This window comes from Orycteropus afer, unplaced genomic scaffold, assembly GCF_000298275.1.
Source record: "Orycteropus afer afer isolate SDZICR_OR568_19922 unplaced genomic scaffold, OryAfe1.0 scaffold00468, whole genome shotgun sequence".
NCBI lineage: Eukaryota > Metazoa > Chordata > Mammalia > Tubulidentata > Orycteropodidae > Orycteropus > Orycteropus afer.
The window spans coordinates 1,618,821-1,627,509 of record NW_006922055.1 but is presented as its reverse complement, the minus strand read 5'-3'; positions in this window follow the sequence as shown (position 1 = coordinate 1,627,509).

Here is an 8,689-nt window from a genome sequence, read left to right as displayed (position 1 = left end):
TATATATATATATATATAAAGTTACATATATCTTTTTCACTTAGAAAATCAGTCAGTATGTGGATCAACTAGTGTTCATGTTTGCATCTCAGACAGAGGAGTGGAAAATAGTCACCTTTTAAAAAATAGTTTTGTTGAGACTATACACAGCAAAACACACCACTTGAGCAGTTTTTATGTTTACCATTCAGTGACATTGATTACATTCTTAGAGTTGTGCAACCATTCTCACCTTATTTTTCTGAGTTGTTCCTCCCCCATTAACATAAATTCACTGTCCCCTAAGATTCCTACCTTATCCTGGCTTACTCATTGTAAATACATATTTTTCAACAACACATGGACATCACCAAATGGAATACACAGGAATCAGATTGACTACATCTGTGGCAAGAGATCATGGAAAAGCTCAATATCTTTAGCAAAAAAAGGCCAGGAGCTGACTGTGAAACAAGACATCAACTGCTCATATGCAAGTTCAACTTGAAGTTGAAGACAATTAAAACAAGTCCACGAGAGCCATAGTATGATCTTGAATATATCCCTATTGAATTTAGAGTCTAACTAAAGAATAGATTTGATGCACTGAACACCAGTGACAAAAAACCAGAAGAATTATAGGATGACATCAAGAACATCATCCATGAAGAAAGCAAGAGGTCATTAAAAAGATGAGAAAGGAAGAAAAGACCAAAATGGATGTCAGAAGAGACTATGAAACTTGTCCTTGAATGGAGAGTAGCTTAAGCAAATGGAAGAAATGACAAAATAAAAGAGCTGAACAGATTTCAAAGAGCAGCTCAAGCAGACAAAGCTAATTACTATAATGGAATGTGAAAAGGCCTGGACTTAGAAAACCAAAAGGGAAGAATACTCTCAGCATTTCTCAAGATGAAAAAACTGAGGAAAAAATTTAAGCCTTGATTTGTAATATTGAAAGATTCTATGGGCAAAATATTGAATGATGCAGGAAGCATCAAAAGAGGATGGAAGGAATACACAGTCATTGTATAGTTCTGATAGATCTTCATCCATTTGAGGAGGTGGCATATGATCAAGAGCCAATGGTACTAATGGAAGAAGTTGAAGCTGCACTGAAGGAATTGATGAAGAACAAGGCTCCAGGAATTGACAGAATACCCACTGAGATGTTTCAACAAATGGATCCCCCACTGGAGGCACTCACTGGGTTATACCAAGAGATTTGGAAGACAGCTACGTGTCCAACTGACTGGAAGAGATCCATATTTGTACCCATTCACAGAATGTGGAAATTATCGAACAATATCATTAATATCACATGCAAGTAAAATCTTACTGAAGATAATTAAAAAACAGTTGCAGCAATATAATGACAGAGAACTTCCAGAAATGCAAGCTGATGCTGAAGAGGATGTGGAAGGAGGGATATCATTGCTGATGTCAGATAGATCTTGGCTCAAAGCAAAGAATACCAGAAGGATGTTTACATGTGTTTTATTGACTATTCAGAAGCCTTTGATTGTGTGTATCATAACAAATTGTGCATAACATTGAGAAGTATGGGAATTCCAAAACACTTAATTGTACTCGTTAGGAACCTGTACATAGACCAAGAGGCTGTTGTTTGAACAGAACAAGGTGACACGGCATGGTTTAAAATCAAGAAGGGAATGTGACAGGGTGGTATCTTTTCACTGTATTTATTCAACCTGAGTGCTGAGCAAATAATCTGAGAAGCTCAGACTGTATGAAGAACAACATGGCAGCAGGATTGGAGGAAGAGTCATTAACAACCTGCAATACGCTGATTACACAACATTGCTTGCTGAAAGTGAGTATTACTTGAAGCACGTACTGATGAAGATTGAAGACTACAATCTGGAGTATTGATTGCATCTCAATATAAAGAAAAAAAAATTCTCACAACTGGACCTATAAGCAGCATCACAATAAATGGAGAAAAGATTGTAATTGTCAAAGACTTCACATTGCTTGGTTCTACAATCTATGCCAATGGCAGCAGCAGACAGAATATCAGACAATATACAGCACTGGGCAAATCACCTGCAAAGGACCACTTTCAAGTGCTGAAGAACAAAGATGTCTCCTTGAGGATTAAGGTGTGCCTGACACAAGCTGTAGTATTTTCAATCACCTCATATGCATATAAGAGCTGGACAATGAATAAGGAAGACCAAAGAAGAGTTGATGCTTTTGTGTTGTGGTGCTCATAAAGAATGCTGAGAGTATCATGGACTGCTAAAAGATTTAACAAATCTGTCCTGAAGGAAGTGCAACCAGAATGCTCCTTGGAGGCAAGAATGGCCAAACTTCATCTCACCTGCTTTGGTCATGTTGTCAGAGGGAACAATTTCCTGGAGAAGGATGTTATGCTTGGTAAGGTGGAGGGTCCATGCAGGAGGGGAAGGCCCTCAACAAGATGGATTGACACAGTGGCTGTGGCAATGGGCTCAAGTATAGCAAGTATCGTGGAGCTGGTGTGGGACCAGGCAGTGTTTCATTCTGCTGTGCATAGGATCGCTATGAGTCAGCATCGACTCAATGGCACCTAACAAGAACAACGACAAGATTCCTATCTAATCTTTTGAATTGCTCTTATGAATTTGATCACATATAGATAGTTCTTAAAAGAGCTCAAACCAGACATTCTCACTTGTTTAACTGTACTATTGTTTCCTATTAAGAAGACTTTATGGGATATTTTGGTTTAAGGTTTAAAGATTATCTCAGGGCAAGAGTTTCAGGAGTTCATCTAAATTTCATGGCTTCAGGAGGTCTGGAGTCCATGAAAATTTGAAATTCTGCATTTTGCATTTTGATCAGGATTCTTCTATAGAGTCTTTGATCAAAATATTCAGTAATGGTAGCTGGGCACCATCCAGTTCTTCTGGTCTTATGGCAAAAGAGGAAGTTGTTCATGGAGACAATTAGCCACACATTCCATATCCTGCTCATTTACTGACTCTCCTTCTTCCTCTATTGTTCTAGGTGAATAGAAAGCAGTTGTTGTGCCTTCGTGGCCATTTGCAAACTTTTAAGATCCCAGACACTACATAGTGAACTAGCAGGTAGAATGAAAGCAATAAACATTATGAGGCCAATTGACTGAGATGTTTCATGGAACTATGACCCTAAACCTCCAAACCAAGGATCCAAATCCCATGAGGTTTTTGGTTATACATAAGTAGTCACTGTAGTTAATATTTTTTTACTTTGTTGTAAATATATTACATACCTTTTGCCAGTTTAACTTTTTATAGGTGTATAACTTATTGACAGTAATTACAATAATTAGCTGTGCAACACTATCCTTAATCAATGTGGTATTTTCATCGTTAGTCCTCTTCTCAGCCTTTCTCTGTCCATGTGTGTAAGCTTTATTCTTAATAAAATTTTGCCTATTTTTGTCTTTTTATTTAGGAGCTCTGGTAGTGCCTAAGGCATTTGACTGCTAACCTGAAGGCTGGTAGTTCAAACCCACCAGCCACTCCTAGGAAGGGAGATTGGGCAATCTACTTCCATAGTGATACCACTTCGGAAACTCAAGGAGGGGTTGCTATGAGTCAGATCCCATTTGATGGCAGTGAGTTTGGTTTTTGGTTTTTGTCTTTTTATTTAAGTGAAGTTATATGATATTTGTCCTTTTGCTTGACTTATTTGACTCTGCATAATATTTTCTAGCTCCATTAACATTGTAGCGTGTATCAAGACTTCATTTATCCTGCTGGCCGAGCAGTGTTCCATTGTGTATATGTACCACATTTTGTTTATCTATTCCTCTTTCATAGGCTATTTCCACCTTTTGGCTATTATGAATAGTACTGCAGTGAACATTGGTGTACAAGTGTCTGACTGAGTCTCTGTTTTCAAGTTTTTTTGGCATATACCTAGAAATGGGATTGCTGGGTCATATAAAAGGAAGTTTTGGGGATCTAGTTCCATAATGATACCACCTCAGAAACCTAAGGTGAGGTCACTATTAGTTGGCTCCAATTCCATGACAGTTGTTGTTGTTACATGCCATTGAGTCAGACCTGACTCATAGCGACCCCTTCTTGGGTTTCCCAGGCAGTATCACTATGGAAGTAGATTGCCACATCTTCCTTCCGAGGAGTGACTGATGGGTTTGAACCGCCAGCCTTCTGGTTAGCAGTCAAGTGCCTTAGGCACTATGCTACCAGAGCTCCCTACCATGTATATAGTATGTTTTAAAATCAGGAAGTGTGAGTCCTACTATTTTGTTCTTCTCTTTCAACATTGATTTAGCTATTTAGGACCTCTTGTAATTCCATACATAGTTAAGGATGGGTTTTTCTGTTTTTGTAAAGAAAGCTGTTGGAATTGATTGAGATTGCATTGAGTTTTATAGATTGCCTTGGGTAGTATTGACATCTTAACAACATTAAATCTTCCAATCCATTACCATGGAAAATCTTTCCATTTATTAAGTCTTCTTTATCCTGTTCAGGAAGTGTTTTATAGTTTTCATTTTATAAGTTCTTCACGTTGCTGGTTAGATTTGTTCTCAGTTGTTTTATTTTCTGAGATGCTATTGTAAATGGAATTATTTCCCTATTCATACTTATTATTGCTAATTATGATGATTAATGTTGTGGGTCAAATTGGCATGATTCTAAGTGGTTTGGCAGCTATGGTGTAGTCATCCCCATTATGAGATCTGGTAAAATATAATCATGTCTATGATGAGATCTGTTTTAACAGCCAGTCAGTTGATGGGGAGTTTCCTCAGGGGGTGTTGCCTGTCTCCAATATATATATGGACATTCTGGCAAACCTCTTGGGGTTTTTGCTTCATCTGGATCCTGCATCTGGTTCTTTGAACTTGAGCTACTGGTCAGCTATATTTCCTGCCAGTCTTGGGACTGATCAGCCTCCACAGCTAGCCATCAGGCCTGCAGTTTTGGTTCACAGCCCCTGCAGCCATGAGTCAGGAGAAGCCTCTAGCCTGAAGACTGACCCACTAACTTGGGACTTGCCAGACTCTACAACTGTGAGAGCCATTTCCTTGAGATAAATCTCTCAAGATTTTTTTTTTCTCCTTCCTTCTTTTTCCCTTTTTTTCTTTTTTGGGTTACTGTTCCTGTGTGATGAGCCCTGATAGCTCAGTTGGGAGAGCATCAGAGTTTTAATCTGTAGGTCCAGGATTCAAGTCCCTGTGTGGGCACATCCTTCTAAGATCTCTGGTGGCATAGTGCCTAAGGCATTTCACTGCTAACCAGAAGGATGGCAGTTCAATCCCACCAGCCACTCCTCAGAAGGAAGGTTGGACAATCTACTTCTATACTGATATCACCTTGGAAACCCAAGGAGGGTTCACTATGAGTCGGATCCAACTCCATGGTAGTGAGTTTGAGTTCCTGTATGATTATACAGTGTATTTTCTGTTCATTTGCTTTTACTTGTTTGATGGTGAAACAATTGTTATTTTGTGTAACTGAGTGGAAGACAGCAACGGTCCCCATATAACAAAACTACACCCACACCTCCTGCCGTTTCACTTACTAAGTGAGAGTCAGCAATTCTTTCTCCACCAATGGATCAATGATAAACCACCAAGAAACACCTGACTCATCCTTGGCTGCTCTTCACAAACAGTTAAAAGAGATCTTAATGCAACAATGCCACAAAGTCTCAGAGATAACAGACCCTCACAGTCCACATAAAGAAGCAAGATAAAGTGGTAGAAAAAAGGGAGAAGAATACAGACCTAGAACACATCTCTAAGAAAGAAGAAGCATTGGAACTCTCTAATAAGGAATTCAGAGAATTATATTTAGGTATCTTCAAAGGATTGAGAGAAAGACCAAAGAAAAGACAGAAAAAACCCTAGAAGAATTTTGGAAGAAAATATAAGAACAAAATGACAAAATAAATGAAAAATTAGAAATGATTCTAAATCTACAGATAGAAACCCAGAAGATTAATACTAAAGTGTTAGAAATAGATAACACACTGGAAGGACAAAGAGTAGAATTGATATAATGGAAGACAGAATTAATGAGATTGAAGAGAAATACTTGAATACTTGCTTAGAAATGGATCAATTAGAAAAAAAGATCAAAACAAAATGAAGAAAGCCTAAGGTTCATGTGGGATACCATCAAAAGAAATGACCCACATGTCATTGGAATTCCAGAACAGGAAGAGAAAAATAAAACCACTAATAAAATTGTCCAAGATTTGTTGGAGAATTCCTGATATGATGAAAAATGAAAATATATCCATTCAGGAAGCACAATGACCCCCAAACAGGATAGACCCCAAAAGAAAATGAAGACATATCATCACCAAACTCATCAAAACCAAAGAAAAAGAATGAATTCTGAAAGCAGCATGGGAAAAACAAAAAGTTACAAAAAACACCCAGTAAGAATAAGCTTTGATTTCTCAACAGAAAACATGCAGTGAGAAGGCAATGGGATGGTATATATAAAACCCTGAAAGAGAAAAATTTTCAACCAAGAATTACATACCTGGAAAAATTGTCTCTCAAATATCATGGTGAAATTAGGAGATTTCCACATGAGCAGAAACTAAGGGAATTTGTTAAAACCAGACCAACCTTACAAGAGATACTAAAGGAAGTTCTTTGAACAGGGAACTCAAAATAGCAAATAACAGCTGACTATTAATACACAAGATGACATAACCCAGAAACCACAGCTATGGACATATCCAAAGTAAAATAAGCTTACAAGATAGTAAACAGGGAACCAGAGACATCAATTGGTAAGTGAGGACAACTACAAGCAAAAAGAGGGAAAATACTGTGCAGTTACAGAACTTCTAAATGGTGAGGAAGTCAAGAGAGTTGCAAGATAGACTGTACTGTTCTAATCTTGGGAAGAAAATTACACATCACAGGGTAACCACAGAGAAATATGATAAGCATTCACATCACAATAAAAAAGAGGACAAGCAAATACTAAAACAACAGCAACAAAGAAAATGATAATACGATTCATAAACATAATGAGCTCAGCACAAAAAATAATATGGAACAAAGAAACCAGGGACACCATGAAAAAACACAAAACAAAATGACAGCAACTAATTCATATTTGTCAATAATTTCACTGAATGTTAATGGATTGAATGCACCACTCAAGAGACAGAGAGTTGCAGATTGGATAAGAAAACAAAACTCATCAATATGCTGTCTATAAGACACACATGTCAGACACAAAGACAAAAATAGACTAAAAATTAAAGGTTGGAAAAAGTTATATCAAGCAAATGGCAACTGTAAATGAGCAGGAATGGCAATATTAATTTCTGATCAAATTGACTTTAAGACAAAAACTACCATACGAGACAAGGAAAGACATTATATAATGATTAAAGGATCAATTGAACATGAAGATATAACCATAATAAATATCTATGGACCCAATGAAAGAGCCCCAAAATACATAAATCAGACTTTAAAAAAGTTGAAAAGCCAAATAGATGGCTCCACAGTCATAGTGGGAGACTTTAATACACCACATTCAATGAAAGATAGAACAACTGGAAAGAAACTCAACAAAGATGCAGAAGAGCTAAACAATACAATCCACCAACTTGACCTTATAGACATACACAGGGCATTTCACCCAACAAAAGCACAAATACATTCTTTTCTAGTGCATTTGGAACATTTTCCATGACAAACCATATGTTAGGCCATAAAGCAAGCCTCAATAAATGTAAAAACATTGAAATACTGCAAAGCATCTTCTCAGATCATAATGCTATCAAATTAGAAATCAACAGTAGGAAGATCAACAGATAAAGCATAAACATATGGAAACTGAACAACACTCCTAAAGAAAAACTGGGTAAGAGAAGAAATAAAAATTGAAATTCAAAAATTCCTGCAATCAAACAAGAATGGAATCACAACATACCAAAATCTTTGGGACACAGCAAAAGCAGTGATCAGAGGCCAATTTTTTAGCAATAAATGCACACATCAAAAAAAGAAGAAAGAGCGTAAATCAACACTTTAATCCAGCATCTCCTACAAGTAGAAAAAGACCAGCAAGAAAAGCCTACACTCACCAGAAGAAAGGAAATAATAAAGTTTCAAGCAGAAATCAATGAAACAGAGAATAGAAGAGCAACAGAAAAATCAACAAGATCAGAAATTGGTTTTTTGAAAAGATCAGTAAAATTGACAAACCATTGGCAAATTTAACAAAGGTAAAAAGGGATAGAATACAAATAACATGAATAAGAAAGGAAATGGGTGACATCACAACAGAACCAACTGAAATAAAAAGGATGATATCAGGATACTATGAAGAACTGTATTCCAACAAATTTGAAAATCTAGAAGAAATGGATAGATTGCTAGAAACACACAACTTACCTAAACTAACACCAGACTGATGTGGAAAAGTTGAACAGATCCATAACAAAAGAAGAAATTGAACAGGTCATCAAAAAATTACCAACAAAAAAATGTCATGGCCCAGATGGTGTCTCCAGAGAACAAGAACTGACATCATTGCTGCTCAAACTATTTCAAAACACAGAAAAGGATGGACTGCTCCCTAACTCATTTTATGAAGCAAGCATCATCTTGATACCAAAACCAGGCAAAGACATCACTCAAAAGGAAAACTACAGACCAATATCCCTCATGAATATAGAGGCAAGAATCTTCAACAAAATCCTAGCC